Source organism: Hylobates moloch, unplaced genomic scaffold (assembly GCF_009828535.3).
Source record: "Hylobates moloch isolate HMO894 unplaced genomic scaffold, HMol_V3 SCAFFOLD_14, whole genome shotgun sequence".
Classification (NCBI taxonomy): Eukaryota; Metazoa; Chordata; class Mammalia; order Primates; family Hylobatidae; genus Hylobates; species Hylobates moloch.
Window position 1 is genome coordinate 22,258,200 of NW_026652289.1, and position 23,918 is coordinate 22,282,117.

The 23,918-nt window shown below is 33.3% G+C and overlaps 1 long non-coding RNA gene across 1 annotated transcript in view; it reads right to left on the reverse strand.

Annotated features, from left to right (window-relative positions):
* LOC131381176 (uncharacterized) overlaps positions 1 to 23,918 on the reverse strand; it is a 62,772-nt gene that overhangs the window by 13,399 nt on the left and 25,455 nt on the right. The window contains exon 3 of the long non-coding RNA XR_009209719.1: positions 6,715 to 6,780. This is a non-coding gene — a long non-coding RNA (uncharacterized LOC131381176). The remainder of the gene's footprint in view (positions 1 to 6,714; positions 6,781 to 23,918) is intronic.

Consider the following 23,918-nt stretch of genomic DNA (forward strand, 5'->3'; position numbering starts at 1 on the left):
TACCAAATTCTTGACCACCAGGAAATGTAAATAGACTATCTTCTTAATTCTTAAGATGAGATTAGTTAAAATATGGTGATAAGAGGTGCAGTGATTCAACAAAACTCAAAATCACAACTCAGTTAAGGTAATCACTAGAATCCTCTAAGGAATTTATTAAAAATCCAGATTCCTAGGCCTCAAACCCTCTGAAATCCCAATTCATTAGGTCTGAGAGAAGATGCAAAAATTGGTGAGTTAAATTATGTTCCTAAATTCTGATGCCATCAATTTACTGAATACATTTTGGGCAGTGTTGTCCCTGAGTTAAGAGTCAAGCCATTTCCCTAATAAAGTATCAGTCCATTGAAGTTAGTTTGTGAATTTATTTAATTCTCTAATGGTCTCACAGCTCTTACTACTTTACAGAAATATAACATATAAATTTGGGGAAAAAATGTGATATATTAAGCCAGAAATCAGAGGTATTTTACTATATTTCAGATTCAGATATTAGGTTTTATGCAATAGAAATAATGGCATCTTTACTTTGCTAAACTTGGTATTTATTGTTTTGTTTAAAACAGTTTACATAATAATTTAATAATTGGCTGTTTTACAATGTTCATATTGCCCTTTGTACATTCATGATTACTAGTTGTGTATATATAGTTCGTTAAATATATTTCACATTCCTTTGTTATAGATTATTGATTCACTCATCAATGTGTTTGGAGCCTATTTAAAATAATTTTCACCACTTGGAAAGAAGGTGAAGTGGAAAGAACTTTCAACAGACTCTCGCCAGTTACATTCCGCAAAAGCCAACTCAGTGGGGACTTGGTTTTCAATCTCAGTCCTGTCAGTACCAATGACTTTTCCATGTATTTGTAGCAAAGAATAATATATAAAAAACCTCCAGCAACAATAATCCTTTGCAGTTCAGTGTTTTTTTCTAATCATATTATTTTTTAATAAATATAATATTTCTCAGAGTGAGATTTAAATGAAAGTGTTTTAAAATCTATTGAATGTACTGAATCTTTCAGCAATATTCTCATAATAAAAGCCAAATTTATGTTTCAGAGATCGCATATTTTTAATTACAAAAGCATTATACTAGTCCTAAAATGTTAGGCAATAACTCTACAATAAAAGACAGAGCAAGCCAACTAACAAAATATTACCTAGAAGTATCCAATGCTTACTACTGGGAAATATTCTTCCCAACAACTTTTGTTGGTTTTTAGAAGGAAATATTAGAACGCACAATTTTATTTTTTAAACAATATTAAATATCATTAATATTCAGAGCATGAATTGACACTGTCACACTATTTGTACGTTAGGTTATCACATGTGTTAGATGTTAAGGAATTATCGAGGGTAAAACGAAAGAGCTACAGTTAGGAAAACAAGATTCACTCCCTATCAGGTGTCTGAAATGCATTACTTTCAGACTACTCTAAGTCATTACTCTTTTTTGTATGTTAAAAAAAAGATATAAACATTGTCATTTTGTTTCAAAAATATTTAAATAGTAGACTATTTTAATGACTAAATAATAACATGGACATTTAGATTAAATTAACTTATAATACACAGACATTTACTGGCTGTCCACAAAAAGAAAACGGTAAAACTTAGAAAGTCAGTCAACTATAAATTTATTCATGTCTCAACATTTACAATATTGTAAAATAGCACTTTCTAATTTGATAAATAAAATATATGAAATAAGACTTTGAGTAATATTTGACTAGTTGACACTGGAGAAATGGAAATGTACTAACTTTGATTTTAAAATTGTTTTCATAGCTCAAAGTTGAAAATGGAGAATGAATGAGACCATTTAAGCAAGCACCACCAAAGAGGCTTTTGTTCAATTTATATTCAAGTGTCCTTGGAATATATTTTTTAATTGTAATCAGAACAAACTTTTGAAATCCACTGAAATGAAAATCACGTTCACAAATAATTATATTATCATCTTAAACTCTTTTAAAGATGAATTTGAATATATGATCATATTTTATTTGTGAAAACATTTAAAATTGTACATTTATCTCAGTATTTTTAAACTTTAATAGTTGTATCTTTTTTATATTGTTAAAATAGTATTGAGAAATGACATGTACAAGTAAATATATGTTAGTGGTAAAATTCAATATTTTTATATTTATTTATTTGAGACCGAGTCTCACTGTTGCTTAGCCTTGTGTGCAGTGGCACTATCTCGGCTCACTGCAGCCTCCACCTGCCGGGTTCAAGCAATTCTCCTGCCTCACCCTCCCTAGTAGCTGGGATTACAGGTGTGAGCCACCAAGCCCAGCTAATTTTTGTATTTTTAGTAGAGGTATGTTTTCATCACCTTAGTCCGGCTGGTCTCAAACTTCTGATCGCAAGTGATCTGCCCACCATGGCTTCTCAAAGTGCTGGGATTACAGGTGTGAGCCACCACGCCCAACCAAACTCAATATTTTAAAATTGATAGTAATGTTTCATCAGAACCACTTGGAGATGAAAACCATGTATTATATAATCCATTGCTCAAACATTCATTCTTTTTATAGATTTTTTAAATTCTGCAAGAAGTTATGATGAAATATCTCATGTAGCTAAAATTAGATATGTATATTCTGCTAAGAAATTTACATTATATTTTTTCACATAGGTTAAAAAACAAATTTTAATTATGCAAATTAAAATGTACAGTTTTTACTGTGTATTTAACATTCATTACATTAACAGTAAAAAGATGAGTACCTTAACGTCTAGTCAAATTTAAAATGATAAGTGGAAGTTTCATGTTATTACCGCAAAATAATGGAAAATAATTATTTGTTTCTTCCAAGTTAATACTTTAATAAGATCCCGACTTCAGCAGAACAAGGACTGTGGGGACCGTGACTGCTACTATTTATGTAAGGTTTTCCAGTATGTTCTGAGCACACTAAAGCTGAGAAGGAATCACAGATAAATGATGCATCCAAAACCTTTCTAAATGCTATGAATTTTCAATCCATCTTGCCTATTATGTAAGTAATTATTTTGCTCTTTGACTTTATTTTATGATTTAATATTTGGATTTTATGTTTTCCAGATTGCACCATTTATGAATTCAAGTTGTCCTAGAACTTTGCTCTCAATATTTAACTTCTGTGTTGGTGTATCAATGACTTATGAGCTAAAAAAAAAGAAAATATGGGTCTGTGTAGATTAACCCATGAAGTTTGGGTAGACAGCAAGATTTTGTGATTATGAAAGAACGTATGCAAATATTGATTCATTCTTAGTATGTGTGTATCCTGTTTTCCAGAATTATCAGTTTCTGCTTGTTAGTGCCATTCATCAAGAACTGCAGTCTACAAATGTATTCCTATGAAACCTCCAGCATATAAAAAATAATCCTGGCCGCATATAGATATCACTGCTCAGTAGCAAGCACTAGTTCAGTTTCCAGCACCTGCCTGAAACTGGGGCTATCACACCTATAAATGGGCTTAACGTCACCTAATTAATTAATGAGTTGTCTTATTTACATATGTTATCATAGTAAAGCATCTTTTCATTCCTGGAATACATACCATTTGCCAGATAGGTTATTCTACAAATATATATTTACCTAGGTTTGATGATACGTTTTGCATATACTTTGATAAAAGGAACAATGTATTCATTTTATTATATTATTCTTAAAATTTTAGCTATGGATATTAGCTTTCAGAAGTAATTTATATCTTCTTGTGTACTTAATATCTGTTTAGAGAGCATAAATTTTTTCTTTATTTAAATATTTAAATTAACCTGGCTATAAAAGTATCTGTAATTGAAGGCTTGGAGGTAAAGAGTTGACGGGTCAGTTGCTTTTTCTTCTATTTTGTTTTACTTGACTAGAATTTCATTCATATTTTTTTCTTGTTTTAAGGTTAACTAGTCTTCAATTTTTTTTACTACATGCTTGAAATTTTGTTTTTATAAAATATGTCATTAATTCAGTCAAAATTATCTTCATAGATATATAAAGACTTTTTCTTATGACATTAAATAATGTCATAAGAAAGTGAATGCCTTACCTTATATATTAGAGGCATTTTAATTATTTAAATTATAAATGCAATGTTATATATATATACATACATATATATATATATACATACATACATATATATATATATATGTTTTGTGTGTTTGTTTGTTTGTTTTGAGACAGGGTCTTGCTGTGTTGCCCGGGTTAGAGTGCAGTGATGCGATCTCGGCTTGCTGCAAAGTTCTGCCTCCTGGGTTCAAGTTCTCATGCCTCAGCCTCCTGAGTAACTGGGATTATAGGCATCCACCACCACACCCAGATAATTTTTGTATATTTAGTAGAGAGAGGATTCACCATGTTGGCCAGATTGGTCTCAAACTCCCGACCTCTAATAATCCACCCGCCTAAGCCTCCCAAAGTGATTACAGGCGTGAGCCACTGCACCTGGCCTGGTAATACATATTTTTATTTTTAAAGCTTACGTAAGTGAAAATAATGTTCCTTTACAATTTTTCCCAGTCCAGTATGCTTCCCAGAGATAGCTATTATTACAGTACTGTTTGGTTTCTTTCCAGAATTTTTTCTACCTACACAATTACATATGTATGCATATGTGACTTGAGATATGTCATTGCTTGGTGACAGGATGTTTCCAATACATTTGTTATTTTAACATGTAATAAATAGCTTTTTCATTTATAGTACATCTCGGTAATTCTTAGTATCAGTGCATATGAATGATATACTTCATCCTATTCCATTGAAGTCTAATGGATAATAAAATCATGGTGTTGAGAATTCTCAAATTATGTATTCCCCTTTGCTAATGATTTTTATCATCCTTTTTGGGGGTCATTATAAATAATTTGTAATTTGTAGTTAACCTCCTTCTTGTGTCTATATTTGACTTGTTCTCTAACTAATATAAAAGAAGTAGAATTGCTAAGTTATGGGATTTGTGCCGCTGATATTTACTAGATTCTCTCAATCTGTTCCACCAAGGTGCCTTTTCGTTGTGAATTTTATAACTTTGAGCAACAAAAAATTCTTTTTCTGATATATATGATTTTAGCAACGGTAAAGAAGGGCTGTGCAAAGAATATAAAACAGTGCATTTTACAAAATGAACTCACAAAAATTGTTAGCTATTATGGCATCCCACAGAACACTTTTTTTTCCACATATCCTGCTGGATGTAATTTAGTACCATTTAAAATAATTTTCTTAATTGTTTTTATTTCCTTTATAGAATAATACAGGCACATAAGATAGCTCTTAAGTTGTTAAATAAATCATATATTGATCTTGCTAAACTGTCTATGAGTACCTTCAATTTGTCAGCTGATTCTTTAGATTTTTTAGACAATAATATCGTCTGAAAACATCAAGGATTTGTTACTTCCTAACCAATTTGTCCTCCTAATTTATCTTTTTTTTTCCTTTTACTTGCATGTTGGCTCAGAGTTTCAGAATGATAATGCATAATGTAGTTTATAATGGATGTTTTGCTTGTTTCTGACTTTAATAAAAATGTTTATCCTATTTACCCTTAATTTGATGTTTAATTTAGACTTTTGCTAATGTATTTTCTAGCTTATAAAAAGAAGGTTTTTCCCATTCCAATTTAATATTTTTATTATTTTAACTGTGCATTAAATTTTAGTGAATGTTTATTTTTTTAATCTACTGAGATTACCATGTGGCTCTTTTCATTCCTTTAATATATTAACGTAGAGAATTATTAAATTTTCTAATGCAGGTGTACACTTGCAGTACTACGAGGTCTTAAATGACAGATCTCATTCTCTTTCCCTAAACCCATTAATAGGCTTTCCAAGGGACATTCATTTGCAAAGGGAGGAGAATAAATGGTCATACATATAGATTGGTGGTTTTTGGAGTTAATATGTATTAACTCTAGGTTTACAAATTCATTAACATTATGTTATTGCATTAAATGAGATTACGTATATGTATATATATATACACACATATATGGGATATTCATGTATACAGACATATGTGTCTATAAGTATATGTATGTACATGTGCATACATAAATTAATACACATGCACACAAATACATACACAGAGAATGACAGGGATATGCACATGTAAACTATTTGATCCCAGTGTTTGACATGGTATTGTTGTTCAATAAATATTAGTTATTATTCTTGGAACATTTGAGGATAATAACAATTAATACATCAATTACATAATTACATAAGTAATGCATAAACTTTGATAAATGATTGTAAAGAAAGCTACTGAGTGATAAGAGATCTTACAAAATTACAAGGGAATGATCTTGTCTCTGAAGTTGTAAGAGGGACCTTTGAGAAAGTGGGTCTCAAAAGATGAGCAGAGTTAACTAAACAACGGAATTGGAAAGACGTTACAAACAGGCAGAATAAACAACGTTAGCAAAGTCCTTGGGGGCCAGAGGAACCCACACATTGTAATTACATCACATACTATAATTTTGACACCAGTAGTGAGAGTACTGCTAGTTTCTATTGTGTGTAAACTAGGCTACTGCTAATCAAAATGTGGTTCTCATCGAGATTAGGAGAATTTGTACACTGCTTATTTCTGATTTTTTTTTAATAGTAAGTCTTTTCAAGTGAAAGAAGCGATGATTAATTTACATTTTGCTGAAAGCTACTTACTCATCCCAGGCCTATATTATTAATAGCACTTACCTGCAGTAAGAGAAAGAATCTCATTTTCTTGGTGCACTATTACCAACCCCCACATCAGTGAAATTTCTGGAATAAATTAAGCACACGATTAATACTGTTTTTGGCAGAAATGTATAACATAAGCACCCAGTGAGTTATTTAAATTGTCCCAATAACTATTAGTTTAAGATACTATTTTAAACAATCTCTTGTTGGTCAAATGTATGAGAAATAACATGGTTAAAATCTTTCAATTAGAAAAATCTGAGGTACAAAATTAAAAAAAAAATTCTCTGGAAATATTATTTAAAAATGAAAGGGAGTGTGCATTTCAAAATAATCATTATATTCTAATTCATTTCTATAAATTATGTGTGTGTGTGCTGACACACAAATTATTGATATACTGTGATTTGAGAGCATGAACTAATTGAACTAAACATGCTAATATACTACATACTGGCTCTTAGCTTAAATGAAATCCTACAGATGCAAAATACCACTATGGTCCACCTGCTACACACACACACACGCACACACACACACACACACGCACACATACTACAGAAAAATTTTATCACCTCATCTTTGCAGATAGGGCATTTATATTAAGAAAAGTAAAGTGGAAGTCCCCAGAAATACTCCTGCCTACTAAAATATTAAGCCCAAAAAAATAGCTTATTCTTGGATGGATCGCAAATGTTGGTGTCCATCAGGACTTGCAGGATGGGGGGGCGCAGTGGCTCACAGCTGTAATCCCAGCACTTTGGGAGGCTGAGGTGGGCGGATCACCTGAGGTCAGGAGTTTGAGACCAGTCTGGCCAACATGGCAAAACCCTGTCTCTACTAAAAATACAAAAATTAGCTGGGCATGGTGACAGGTGCCTGTTATCCCAGCTACTCGGTAGGCTGAGGCAGGAGAATCACTTGAACCCAGGGAGTGGAGATTACAGCGAGCTGAGATCGCACCACTGCACTCCAGCCTGGGTGACAGAGTGAGACTTCATCTTAAAAAAAAAAAAAAAAAAAAAAAAAAAAAAAAAAAAAAAAAGACTTGCAAGACGCAAGACTAATTATTACTATCTCATGTACATTTGTCCATTTAACTCACCTACTTGGCCTGTACAGACACTAGAATAATTTTGGAGAATAAAGACAAAATGTCATTAATTAAATTAACTGGTGATTTATATCACACTTGCCTGTGCCAATGTGTCTTTACTAAAGCATACGTATCATGCAAGTTTGTTTGTTTGTTTGTTTGACAGTATCTCACTCTGTTACCCAGCGTAGAGTGCAGTGGCACAATCATAACTCACCAGAGCCTTGACCTTGGGGCTCAGTTGATCCTCTCACCTCAGCCTCCCAGGTAACTGGGACTACAGGCCCATGGCTAATTTTTTGTATGTTTTGTAGAGACAAAGTCTTGCTATATTGCCCAGGCTGATCTTGAACTCCTGGGGTCAAGAAATCTGCCCACCTCAGCCTCCCAAAGTGCTGAAATTACAGCAGTGAGCCACTGCACCTGGCCTCATACAAATTTTAACACCTAGTATGTGGTTGTTGATCTGGAGAATGCTTTTGTCTCTATGTTCATAAAAACCATAAGAAGCAGTTTGTTTCAGCTTTCAAATATAAGTAACTACAGAACCACAAAAGCTGTTTAAAGCAGAGAATGAAGCTAATATAACCCTGACGCCAGTTCCTAAGGAGTTAAACAAAACAGAAAATGATAGATCATTATTATGTTTGTATGAAATTGTTACATATAAATATATTCTTATATATTTATAAAATGCAAATAGATAAATGAAAACACTCATTTCTAAGACTGTAATTAACAAGTAAACTTCATTTGATTTAATAGAAAAAGTCATCCTGTTGACCATGATTTTGGCCCAACGACAGGCTTTGGGGATTTATGTGCAACTGGAAGTTAATACGTTTGTGTTGTTTTAAGCCACTAAGTTTGCAGTAATTTGTACGGCAGCAAGAGAAAACCAGTACAGATACAGAAATAATTCTTAAAACATTCAGAGAAAAAAAGACAGCTTTCTACAAGAAAAAAATGAGTCAACTGACATTTTACTTCTGAAAAACATCAATGGAGTTCAAAAGCATGTGGAATAATATGTACAAAGGTCCAAACAACATGTCTAAATCTAGAATTGGGAATACAGTGAAAGCATCATTAAAGGACGAAAACAAGTAGCGATATTTTCACATAAACCAGGGGCAAGAAAGTTCACCACTCGAAAAACATCTTAACTGAAGTAAATCTTCATTAAAAATCTTAACTGATGTCTAAGCAGCGGTTCTCAAACTCTCATCTGTGGACTTCGGCATTATCTGTGAGCTTCTTTGAGATTAAAAGAAAATGATTAAGTAATAAAAAATGAAACAATTAGCAAGCTAGATACAGGAAAAACTAATAGAATTGAACTATTCATTCATGATAACAACTTTTAGCAAACGAAGAATAGCAATGAACTCCACAGCTAGTCAAAAATATTCCGTACGAAAACTGTAGCAAATGCTGTATTTAATGGTAAAACTTTCCCGTTGCTGTTTAAGACGAGGGACCAAGTTTGCCTACTATTATCACTTACATAAAACAAACTAGAGGACTTAGTACAATGTAACATAGAAAACCAGGAAATAAAAGAGTTAAAATTCAAAACAAAAGGTGACATATGTTGGTAGATGATGCGATTATATTCATAATCACTACACAAAGGAAAGTGCTTCTTACTTTGGTGCATATTTCCAAAGTAATTTCTAATTGTAACGAGTGCTTACGCCGTATTCCAAGAAGTATTCCCTGTTCTCTTCACATCTGTGAAATGAAGAGACATGTAGAAGAGAATAATTTTCCCCTAACTAACCTGAGTATCCCCTTGAGAGTGTAACTGTTCAACATTGTATATTCTAGTTGCTTTAATACTTATAATAGACCCTTTTCCACATGGTAACTAAATGAAAGGGCATCAAAAATCTAAAACAAAATTAAGTTACTCTCAAACTTGGTTAGGCAACAACACCGTGAATGCAGAACAGGGAATCTTAACCTCCTTTGACTAAGAAAAGCAAGACCTGGATGTTGTGAATGGTAAATGTGAATATTCAGTTGGATTGTTTTTTGGTAAAACAATACTGTGTGGAATTCTAAGGAATGATCATTATCCTTTAAAACTGTGTGCTTGCGTGTGTCAAGTAATTAGGGTGATGCAATTATTTAAACAAAGAAAACACAACTATTTCATCATGAAACTTTTTCTTTCAGATTGAAAAATCTATTCTCTTCTTGTTTAAAAATATATTTCTATTCTTGTGTATATTCTGCTTACAATTTAATGAAAACTAAATACGTATAATCGTGCTTCATAAAAGCATAATAAATATTTAATATGGGATATATATCACATGAAACTGTAGATGCAATTTAGTGTACAAAATAATATTTGCAGATATGCATTGCCTGTATTAGACACAGAAATGTAAAGGGCCATCCTCTGTTGTAGCAAAAGCTGCAGGATTTGGGGCATTAATAAAATCTTAAAGAAAGCAAAAGCTTAAGGCTCAAATGCAATTGTGGGAATAAACATCATACAAATTCTTTCTCTGAGCAATTCTCTAATCTGGAACCCAGGAACAAAATCCATTAATTTTTTCTCTCTGGCATAAATATTTTAAAACTAGCATTAAAATTTTATAATTTTACAAAGACATCAGATATAGCTCTATTGTATAGATGACTCTTGTAGTTATAATGTGATTGGGTTTGCCTTATTGGCACTGGTTAATTTGAGAGAGGTCAAGTTAATCTCTCAGTAATGCAATATATATATGTGGTAATAGGAATCCATAGATCTAGTTCAGTAATTTGAATAATAAATGCTGAAAGTCAAGTTCCCTAGTTGAGGCAATTATTTAAAGTATTTTGTAGTAAAAAGCTTTAGCTCTATTATGTTACTAAGATAAAATTCAGTCTTGCCAAGCGTATCTAATATCCTTTGTTCCGTTGTTTTCTTTATGGTAAAATATGGATGCTATTTCCAAGTAATATCTATTTAAATTTGGTATCTTCCATATGACAGTATCTGTTTTCATAAAATTTTTAATAATGTATTACACACCTTTTTGAAGCATAAATTACTGATTAAAGATTATATATATTTTATCTGGGGTGCTGTTTATTTGGAATTACACCAGTGGAAGGAGAACAGTTTCATTAGAAGTTTTTATTTTTGAAAATGTTTCCTCTTGGTACATGAAGGTGAAAATACAATAAAGCTGCCTTCTGAGAAACATTTCTGAATTCATCTGCTGAGTGAACTAATTACCCACTTGCAGACATCTCACCTAATTAAATCCAACAGAGGAATTTTCTAACGAATCACTTTTGGAAGATAAAGTGCTTGTTCGGTTTATTGAACTTCATTTCAGAAATGAAGAAAGTTAGAATTAATGAACACTTTAAAAATGGTTCTAAAAGATGAATGAAGTAGTTGAATTTAGATTGCATTTTTTTTTTTTTTTACATTCTGACATGACAGAATGTCACATTTGTGTGGACCTCTTCTAAGAGAAAGACGCAATCAATAGTCATAAATCCTCTAAATCTCACAAATACAAGTGATCTTTCCAAAACAGTTCTTACAATTTATGTGTTATTATAAATGCATTTTTATCTCATGCAAATGCATAAAATTCAGTATCAAAGCATATAATGTAAGATGTTGTCACTAGAGGGGTGAGAGTTCTCCTATAAAATCTGTTTTTCTTAGTAACGCCCCCTCATAGATCTGCTATTAGTCACAAACAGCAAGTTATTTTTATAAAGAGAAATTATACAGGAAAACAGAACACTGAAACTAGTAAACATCTTAAGAAACACATCAGTGTATTAAAAATAGGTAAAAATAAATTTATGCAGTTTTTTATTTAGCATATAAAAGAAGGGAATTAACTAAGTGTTCTTGAAGAAAGAATTTTCTGGAAGGAAAAAAATTCTGCTTTAGAGATTGCTGGCATTCTTTGTTGAAAGTCCCCAGAAAAAGAACTGTCATTTTTGGGCAAGATGAATCTGTATCTATCTATCTCTCTCTGTATATGATATATATACACACACACACTCACATATACACAAACATACATCCATATACCTTGGAATATATAAGCATATATTAAATATATATAAGTACTTAATATATACTTAAATATTAAAAGGTATATGAAAAAAATATATATATATATATTCCTTCTCCCTATAAGTAGATACTTAGCAAACAAAAAGATTCTTGCATAAGTAGGATTGGTAGATTAAACAAAATGAACTGAACATAAAGAATATGATTTATTGGGCCAGGTGCAGTGGCTTATCCCTGTAATCCCAGCACTTTGGGAGGCCGAGGTGGGTGGATCACGAGGTGAGGAGATCGAGACCATCCTGGCTAACACGATGAAACCCCGCCTCTACTAAAACATAAAAAAAAAAAATTAGCCTGGCGTGGTGGCGGGTGCCTGTAGTCCCAGCTATTCGGGAGGCTGAGGCAGAAGAATGGCGTGAACCCTGGAGGTGGAGCTTGCAGAGAGCTGAGATCATGCCACTGCACTCCAGCCTGGGTGACAGAGCAAGACTTTGTCTCAAAAAAAAAAAAAAAGAATATGATTTCTTATTTTAACAGAGGACCATTTTTAACTCAATCAAAATACTGAAGACATGTTTTATATTTGCTTTTCAGACTGAGATTATGCAGTGCCATGACAGATTCTGAGATGGTAACAGTCACTTGCTAAAATAAAAGCACTAAAATTTGCAGTTCAATGGCTGTCACTTTATAATTAACTACTTGTTTTTTCATTAGCAGTTAACAAAGCATTTTAGTAGTGAAGTATTGATGAAGATACACAGAACATCTTCATATTGTTTGTATGATAATTAGCTTATGAAGAACTGTTCAAATATATTAAATGTCATGATAATATTAGTATTTTTATCCTTTTTTTTTCATTTCAGCTATTATGTTCTAGCACCATGGATTACAAAACGAAAACAGACTTGATACTGGAAATCAGTTTAAAGCGAAGACCTGGACATTATAACAATTCATTATTTGCATGCTTTAAAAAGGATTGGCTGTAGTGGTTTTCTTGGTTGACTGACAAAAATTAAGCTCAACTAGGCCCACATTCAAGGAGGATGAGATGCCATCACTCCCTTGGTAGCATATAAGGGAAGGTATCCAAAAATATAGAAATATGACAGTGGATTAATCAGGGAGAGAACTTGTTCCCTCCCCACATTAAAGAGTCCGAAGGGTAGGTCCTTGCAAAACCACTGATATCTACACTATAATAACAGAGAGTTTTGGTGGCTGTCCTAATGGTGGAGGATGCTGCAGAGCTCCCAGGCATTACTGTATATGACAGGACCCTGGAGTTACAGAGGCCAACGAACCGCAAGAGACAAGTTAGGCACAATGACTACAATGCACAGAAGAACAAAATAGAACCCAGAATGTTCGACATATTCAAGTCTGTGGAACAGGATCTTTTTTCTGAAATCTTAGGCATAAAAGAGATGGGAAACCTCCTACTGTGCTAGTGAGTTTATTGGTGTTTCTGGACTATTTCTTCTATTCCATTATCTGTTTGTCTTTCCACAAATTTTACACTTTCTTAATTGATTTATCTCTACATTAAGTCAGAATACTTAGTAGAATATGCCCTCTTACTGTGTTCTTATTCTTTAAAGCTTTTTGGCTATCACTGAACTCATGCATACCCCTACTTCCAAAAAAAAAAAAAAATTCCAGGGTTTCAAGGAGAGAATGGCATTGAATTTGTATATATATTTGGAGAGAAACAGAATCTTTATTTTATTAAGTCTTCTAATCTAAAAGTAGAATATATCTCTCCAGAGATCTATGTGTAATTTCTCTTTTTTTTTGTATTTTATTTGAAAATGCTTCTATTTTGTTAAATATATCAGTAATTTATTTGAATAAAATTTTAAAGTCAGCACAATTAACTTGAGTCCCACTCAAGATTCTGGCACCTATAGGTAGTGAAAGTTTCACTGAAATAAAATTGTTTGTTCATGATGTTTTAGTGAAAATCAAGCATATCTACATGTCTACTCACATTTTGCTTCAGATTTTTTATAGACAATATGGTATGATGTCCACATCTGTTATGAGTTTCTCACATTTGCAATGACAAATAACAAAACACATATCTAAGAATTAAAATATATTTATTCTGACACTGTCTGTTGTTTGGGACTGTAGCAACTCTTATCAATGATTTCTTGAAGTTTTTTTAAGTCTACTTACAATATCTTGTACTGTCTGCTTTAAAGAGTTGTGCTTTGTTCCTTTCTTTGCATTTCTTGTAATTTTTTATGCAGTGCTTGGAGCAGTAGCAAACTCCTCCCCAAAGTTTCTATAAAGTCCTTGGTGTATTACACATTGTATTAGTTCATTCTTGCATTGCTATAAAGAACTACCTGAGACTGGGTAATTCATAAAAGCATATTTATAATTTATAAAGAGTAGAGGTAATTTATAAAGAGAAGAGGTTTAATTGACTCACATTTCCAAAGGCTATACAGGAAGCATACCTGGGAGCTGGGAGGCCTCAGGAACCTACAATCATGGTGGAAGGTGAAGGGAAGCAGGCACTTCTTACACAGAGGGAGAAGGAAGGAGAGAATGAAGGGAGACGTGCTACATAATTTTTTTTTTTTGGGATGCAATCTCGCCCTGTCTCCCAGTCTGGAGTGCAGTAGCGCAATCTCAGCTCACTGCAAGTTCCCCCTGCCAGGTTCCTGCCATTCTTCTTCCTCAGCCTCCCAAGTAGCTGAGACTACAGGCACCTGCCACCAAGCCCGGCTAATATTTTGTAGTTTTAGTAGAGACAGGTTTTCACTGTGTTAGCCAGGATGTCTTGATCTCCTGACCTCGTGATCCACCCGCCTAGGCCTCCCAAAGTGCTGGGATGGTGCTACACACTTTTAAACAACCAGATCTCATGAGAACTCACTCACTATCATGAGATTAGCAAAGGAACTTGGCCCCCATGATCCAATCACCTCCCACCAGGTCCCTCCTCCAACAATGGGGATGACAATTTAACATGAGATTTGAGTGGGAACACAAATCCAAACCATACCACACATCCTCAAATAATATTCATGAACGCAAACCTTAAGATTTCAGGATGATTTATAGAGCTTTAGCCCTCATACCCTCTTGAATACTTTAAAAATGTGTTTGAAGGCAAAAACATTTTCAAAAAGTAAACATAAACTGAATTTAACAGAGGTATTTATTTCCTCAAATACCAAGAAATCAAGAGATAGCAGCCCAGGACTTCAATGGTTTAACAATACCATCTCCTCCTTTCTTTTGTGATCATTTTACTTAGCAGATTATCTATCATTTCATGGTTGAAAAATTTCCCACTGAATATTCAGGCTTTAATTTTCTATTTCAAAGCAGTAAAATGTGATGAGAATCATCACCTACTTCAGGCTCTCACTTTTATAAGAAAACAGAAGATTTCCTAAGAACTCTGCATCCTACCCCAGGAAATCTCTGTTGAAATTTCATTGTTTGTACCCGTTGCATGAAAACTAAAGGGCAAAGACAGGGAAAGAGATGTATTTTAGCTTTTTCAGATTCCATCGTGTGGGCCATTAAGGAAGGATTTTGGAGTTGGTATAGGATTAGCCAAGCTATGCTATTAGCTTAAAGCCTTATGATAATTCATATAATACCACTTGATTTTTTCCTGTGGTCGACTTTTTTAAGTAGCATTTCCTCTCTGTGGTAGTGCTGGGTGTCACATTTCTACAAATTATCTTAATCCTTTCACTGTGTCTTTAGTTCTGGAAATGGTTAAAGATCAATTAACAGTCACTGGGTAAAGAAATTTTTGTTCTTCTTTTGGAGACAGGATCGTCCTCTGTCACTCAGGCTGGAGTGCAGTGGCATGACCTAGGCTCACTGCAGCCTCAACTTCAGGGGCTCAAGCAAACCTTCCACCTCAGCCTCCCAAGTAGTTGGGACTAAAGGTATGAGCCATCATGCCTGGCTAACACTTTTTTTAAAGTTTTTGTGAAGACTGGCTCTCCCTGTGGTGCCCAAGCTGGCCTCTAACTTCTGGGCTCAAACAATCCTCCCACCTGAGTGTCCTAAAGTGCTGGGATTAAAGGCATGAGCCGCCATGGCCAGCCAAGGAATATTTTTATACTTAATATGCATTTTTTCCAGAGTGTATGTGAACCACCACCATCCACATTTTTCTCCCAGCAAAATTTATACTTGGAGCTGGAAGTAACTATAAATTGTCTTTTTAAAAAAATCTTTTCTTAATTTACTATAGAAAATAGTACAACAGTAGACAGTTACATAATTCTAACAAGAATGTGCCGTATACTGTCTAATAACTTTATAACTACTCATTTAATCCTTATATTAACTGTATGACTGCAGCCGCACAGAACTTAAGTGACCTGCCTAAGGTCATTGGGGTAGTACTTGGCAGGACCAGAGTTCAAACCAGACTTTGCTCCCAAGTCCACACTCTTCAGTACATTTAACTGCACTATATCTACATTATATATATCAGGGGTTCTATAATTCTTCAAAAGATGTTGCAGAGAATTCCCCAGAGTCCTATACTTCCTCAGTGAACCTAAAGCAATTAAAAGGAACTTATGTCATACATACATTTTGTGGAAATATGAAGAGAAATTTGAAGTCATCAAATGAAAACTAAATTTTAAACATCTTTCCCATTCCATTTTCAAGGGCATGAATGCAATACAAACACTCAGGCGTCTTTTCATGGCAGTGTGAATTAATTAAATCAATGTTTCAAAATCCATCAGGGGCAGATTTGGGAGTGAAAGAGTCTCTTATTTATAAGTAAACCAAGACAATACGTATAAAACTGAATTATCTCCCAGTAAACCAGGACTTTTCATCACCCTAATTTTAAGTCCCCAATATATTCAGTAGAATTGTCTTACTTTCTTTCAACAAACCAAAAATTCTAAATGAAATGATTCATCCAGGTTTCTCTGAAGCATAAGCTCGATTTTAGAAATACACCTTTCATTTCATGTGGGTAAATAACTGTCACTGTATTCAACTAATATCCATAATTGTCAGCTTGTTTCTCATTGTCTTGTCAGATTCCCTACTGCTATAATTGTATTCATTATTCAATGTCTGGGATGAGAATACAAGCAAACTCCTGGAACAGCACACTATGCGATGAAATAATGAATCTCCAGCTTTGAAAATCATGGTTTCAAGATCTCCTTAATACTTGTTTTCTGAAACTGCCTCCACTTTGTACTGATGTGTATATTACAGCGGGGAACTATTAGCTAGGGTTTGTGGCTGCGGGTGATATTTTTTGGAGAAGTAAATACCTGAATAGTAATTGGGTAAACTAATAGAGATTACCTAAATTGACATGTTTATGTTTTCCTTAGCAATATGCTCCCCAAACCCAGCCAGGCAGGCTTCTGTACTCTTCCATTCCTGGGAGAAGATGGATGTTGCAATACATAAAGCTCATCTCTGATCACATTGCTCCCCTGGTCAGAAATAGTGAATTCCAACCATCCACAAATCAAACTTAACTTGTTAGCCAGGCTTTCAAATCTTTCACAATCAGGCCCTATTTAACCTTCTTTCATAAATTGTAAGACATACTTGTTTTCTACATTTTAACATTTATGAACAGGGGAAGAATCTCTCAATCACCATTGTTCAGCATGAGTATTTCTTTGCAGTTTAGACTCTGTTATATTTCTGTAATAAGTACATTGATTTTTCTTCTGCTTTGCGTAATTTGCTGTTAAGAATATCCAATGTTAACTGTTTATATTTATGGGGTATATGAGATGTTTCGATACAGACATGCAATGTGTAATAATGACATCATAGACAATGGGGTTTTCACTCCCCTCAAGCATTTATCCTTTATGTTACAAACAATCCAATTACACTTTTTTAGTTATCTGTAAATGTACAATTAAGTTACTATTGACTATACCACCCTGCAGTGCTACAAGATAGTATGTCTTATTCATCCACAAAAATTACAAGTTAAAAAATTCAAAAACCATAACAAATATCCAATGTTATTTTTATTTGAGGATTGTTGTTTTCAATTCAAGAAGTTTCACCTGCTTCCTTTTCATAGCTACCTTGTCTCTCCTACTACATTAATATTTTTATTTAAATCACCTATCATGTATATAATGGCTATTTTAAAGTTCTTATGTTCTAACTACAACATTTCTATCATTTCTGGTTTTGTTTCTAATGTAAGAAACAAAGGTTGCCTACCTTAGGATGGTCCTGTAGTACCATCTACCAAAGAACCATTTTAGATGGAAACGTTGAGGTCCCTTATCATGTCTTTCTTTTAAAAAAAATTACTGACATAAACATACGTGCACTATTCACAATAGCAAAGACTTGGAACCAACCCAAATGTCCAACAGTGATAGACTGGATTAAGGAAATGTGGCACATATAAACCATGGAATACTACGCAGCCATAAAAATTGATGAGTTCATGTCCTTTGTAGGGACATGGATGAAGCTGGAAACCATCATTCTCAGCAAACTATCCCAAGGACAAAAAACCAAACACCGCATGTTCTCACTCCTAGGTGGGAATTGAACAATGAGAACACATGGACACAGGAAGGGGAACATCACACACTGGGGCCTGTTGTGAGGTGGGGGAAGTGGGGAGAGATAGCATTAGGAGATATACCTAATGTTAAGTGACAAGTTAATGGGTGCAGCACACCAACATGGCACATGTATGTACATGTAACAAACCTGCATGTTGTGCACATGTACCCTAAATCTTAAAGTATAATAAACAAACAAACAAAAGTTACTGCTGAATGTTATAGTAATAGAGAACAGCCTGTTTTTCACTAGACTTGTATTATTATGTTTTGTTAGCAGCCTATTTTATTTTGCTTTCTAAATAAAAAAAATTTTAAAGCCTACATTATATTTTGTTTCCCTTGTCCAACATACTTGATAATGTTTTATTATTTTCATAGTCTACTAGGATATTTAGTATTTAGTTTTGTGTTTCTGTGATATTGGTTGTTGGTTATATTACAGAACTGTACTATCTTCATAAAATGAGCAGATTATTCTCTCCTTTTTTTACTCTCTATTATCAAAAAAGGTTTTTATAAGATATATTTCTTCATTATTTGCCAAAACTTCCTATGACATTGAGACTACTTTATTTTGAACAGAAAGATTTTTGTTACCAAATAACATTCCTAGTGGATATTACATTTTCAGATAGTATATTCCTTTGTCTTATTTATTTAATTTCCTCAGATAGTTTACATTTATTTAAAAATATTTGAATGTATTTATTATTTAATGATGATGTTTTCTGATATTCCTCTTTAGTTTATTGAAATACTTTAATTGTTTCACTATTCCTACACAAAATGTTTTATGCTTTATTCTTTTTTAAAAAAATGAAAAATTATTTGTTTTGTTTTCTCTTTTACGAATTTTTGTCTCATGTCTCTTGCCCATGACCTACTCTAGCTAAGTTACTCTTGTGTTTTTTAACAAAATGATTTAATGTTGTTATTTTTTAATACATTTTGCTCACTTTTTTTTTGTTTTCTGGTGTTTCTTTAAAGATTCAAATGATTTCCTAATTATAACTCTACATGAATCTCTCACTCAGTTTTCCCAGTGCTGAGTTAATTATTAGTCAGACTTAGATTTTCATATTTACTCCTTAAATAACTACTGTAAAATCAATAGATTCACATCTATAAAAGGCACTGACCTCCAGGGTGGAAACTCATCTGAGTTATTTATTTTTTTAGTATTTTTGTGATATAAAGGCACCAGCATATACATGTTAGAAGAAATTTGGCAATTAAGTTTAATAATAACTAACATTTACTTCTATTTAACATGTATCCCATAAAACTGTAGGCATTTTTCCACATTTAACAGGTATAACAACTCAGCCATTGTTTTACAAGAGTTTAGGATCATAGAGTTTCTAAGTAAAAAACATAAATCCACTATTGTTCACGTAGGTAATTTATGTTATTATTTGTTAAAGTTTTTCATATGCCTTTTCTGGGACTGTTTGTTCAAGAAAATCATGATATCTCCATGATATCTTAATTACTTAAAATAAGATAATAATGTTACATTTTCATATATTTAAATGGCCAGGCCTGGTGGCTCATGCCTGTAATCCCAGCACTTTGGGAGGCCGAGGCAGGTTGATCACAAGGTCAGGAGATCGAGACCAGCCTGGCCAACATGGTGAAACCCAGTCTCTACTAAAAATAAAAAAATAATTAGCTGGGCATAGTGGCGTGTGCCTGTAGTCTCAGCTACTCAGGAGGCTGAGGCAGGACAATAGCTTGAACCCGGGAGACAGAGGTTGCAGTAAGCTGAGATCGCGCTATTGAACTCCAGCCTGGGCGACAGAGCAAGATTCTGTCTCAAATATATATAATTTTATATATATATATATATAATTTTATATATATAAAATTATATAAATGTAACTAATCATTTGTTCTATATACTGTTATCTGTTTTATAGGAAAAAATACATAAATCTTGTTTTCTTCACTAAGTAAGTGTTTGAACTGACCCAAAATTTTAAAAGAAGTTAATTTAAAGAAGCATTATATTTTTGGTCTGCTGTGGGAGTCCAATTCCTCTGACCAAGCATGAGACAACTCCTTAAAGACAGGCAGTTCCTAATTGGGTTATCGACCTTTTCCAGAGATCTTAATTTCTCTCCCTTTGCTTTCTGCTGAAAACCATGATTTTTTAAAAAGGAGAAGAATTTCTGCTAAGAATTTTTTTTTACTTCTTTCTATTCAATCTATGTTTATCAGTTTCATTTTTATCTCTGCCATTCTCCTTCATATTTGTGACCTAGTTTATTTCTTTCTTATCAGAACTCCTCACCAATGTGCAGTATCTACTGTCTTGCTGTCAGTGCTTGAAAATCCTGATTGCTTTAACCAAGAATGCTGACAAAAACATTTTTAAAAACGTATTTGTCATGTAAACTTCTGATTAAGTCAATACTGTAATTTCGCAGTTGCAAATGCCAATTGTTAATCCTCAAATCGTGCTAAACAAAATGTGAAATTTTAAATTTTAATAAAAGAGGCTAACTACACTTAACAACCAGGTGTGAATTAGCATGAGAGATCAAGAGGTAATTGAAACTGGTTTAGAAGCAGCTGTTCTGCTGGGCTTCTGTGTAAATATAAGAAGACCAAATAAGTAATTGAAATGATTTTGTCTGAAGCCATCTCTGCTGGTATCTTCCCTGGACGTGCACTTTAGTATAAATCTTTAATATTAAAGAATTTAGACTCAAAAACCATGCCCATTGATAGGATTCAGGCATCCATGTGCTTCCGCCTATAAAACTGGAGAGAGTTTAAGGGCCAGGCTACCTGCTACTTAAAAGATGGACACGCAAAATTCTCAGACAATCATCCTCAGGTCTGTATTATGAGCTAGCTCTGAAATAAGGAGACGAGAGGTGTGGGTGTGGGTAGAGGTAGCGTTATAGAGATAGGAGATTATTTTAAAAATAAAATGTAAACTCCTATACATATCTATTAACCTCTCCACATACATGAAAACATATAAAACATACCCATAGATAACACTATTCTTTATACTATTGTGATATTGTAATTTATTTTCTTTTTTCTTCAAATTTAGACATTACCTTACCATTATACACGTGAAAGTATTATAATGAAAAACTGAAATTTGCTGGTGTTGTTTGGGAATACTATAGAGATATAAGGTATGAGTTTAGAGAAATTAAATAGATTCATGTAAAATATTCTTATTTGAGCCATTTTTTTGAGACGAGTCTTGTTTTGTTGCCAGACTGGAGTGCAATGACTTGATCTCGGCTCACTGCAACCTCTGCCTCCCGGGTTCAAGCGATTCTCCTGACTCAGCCTCCTGAGTAGCTGGGACTATAGGTGCCTGCCACCACGCCCAGCTAATTTTTGTATTTTTGGTAGAGACGGGGTTTCAGCATGTTGGCCAGGATGGTCTTGATCTCTTGACCTTGTGATCCGCCTGCCTCGGCGTCCCAAAATGCTGGGATTAGAGGCATGAGCCATCAGGCTTAAGGCTCATTTTTCACTGATTTTCTTGATCTGGCATTTAATTATGAAATAATAAAAGATTCATGGATATTGTTCTTGCCTTGCTGAAATGGTATTAGCTAAGATTTTAATTTATCATTACTGCTATATAAAATGTATATTGCATCACAAATAAATATATATTAGTTCTATACTTGTGAAATATTAATCTCTAGAGAAATCACTCAAATAAAAATGTCCTTATGTCAAACATCCTTGCCTTTATATTATTTTCACTCAGTTACACAGTATAAGCAGTTATGAGTAATATACTGCAGTCTTTTCAAATATTAGATCAAACTCAAGAATATATATTTATTTATGAATTTATGATTTATGACATCTGCTTGTATATTTTTTCACAGTTTTATTGACTGTTCACTTTTAATTTGGCTTTTTTTTTTTTTTTTTGAGACCGAGTCCCGTTCTGTTACCCAGGCTGCAGTGCAGTGGCACGATCTCGGCTCACTGCAACCTCCACCTCCCGAGTTCAACCAATTCCCCTGCCTCAGCCTCCCGAGTAGCTGGGATTACCATGCCTGGCTAAGTTTTTTGTATTTTTAGTGGAGAGAGGGTTTCACCATGTTGGCCAGGCTGGTCTCGAACTCCTGACCTCAGGTGATCCACCCGCCTTGGCCTCCCAAAGTGCTGGAATTACAGGCGTGAGTTGCCGCACCCCAGCCTAACGTAGCTTATTTTGATAGCCTCCACTTGCATTTGTTCTTGTCTATAATAATAATAAAACTTACTCTAAATGATGTCTCCTTTCAAGCAAACTCATTTAACACAGATATCTAGAAATACATATTGGTGATTTGCCTATAACTTTGAAATACATAATGTATTACAATTAAGTGTAAATAATTTAACAATAAATGCTTGTTTGTCCAGTCCACCTCAAAACAACAAACGAAAGTTTTTCCTCCTTACCCTGCCCCCCTGCCTTGTATACAATGAACAGCAGCGTTATTATGTATATATAATCTATATAATCTATATATAATCTATATAATATATATAATATTATATAAAGCAGATAAAATTACACTTCAGGTTTTTCTTTTCCTCTTGGTAACTGGCCTAAAAACAAAGATTTCATGTTTTATCAAAATAATTTCCTCTGTTGCCTTTATTAGGTTTTTGATTAATTAGAAAACTGAGCTTTAAAGGGCTTAAGGTTTTCACATCTTTTACATCTATGTAACTTTCTCAATTGCTTTTGAAGTATTTTGATTACCACTCTGGACTCTGTTTAAATAATTGACTTTTTTTTTTTATACTGTGACCTGTGATTGTGTTTCATCAAACATTTTAAATCTTTTGGCATCTTTTGAAGGTTTCCCCAGCATCAAAATTCTAAAGTATGTCTTTTTGGATTAAATGATTAGACTTACTTGGTAAATTGTATGAGAAATATTATCAAATAATAAATTATACTAGGTCTTTCAGTTAGATTTACGGGTATGTAATTGATATAAATGTCCCCAAATTATATAAAGTCATAAAATTCAAATGTTAGTTATAATCTTAATGGCTATGCTAAACTGTTTCTAAAATTATAGTTATATAGATATGCTATTAATGTAAATATTTTAAAAAATTTATAAAACATTTTAAACATGTGTTGGTCTTGATGTGACGCTCTCATTCATGATTCTGGTTATCTTAAAATGCTGCATGTGATAGAAATAACCAATTTCCTTGTCAATTGAAGACTTTCATCAAATTTTAACTGTGGCTATTCTAAGGTTTTGTTATCCAGAGTTTTGGTTTGAATTTTTCTCTAAAAATATTTACAATTTCTTTTAGTCCAAATTTATTTTTATGGGGAAATCTCTCATAAGTATGGATATAAAAAGGGGTAAACAGTACAACTAATAAAAAATACAAATATATGTTCCGGTTATCATGTATTTTTTCCAATATGTAATTTTGATGATACTAAGTATGTACTTCTATGTATAATCTGTAGTATCCTTGCAATAGT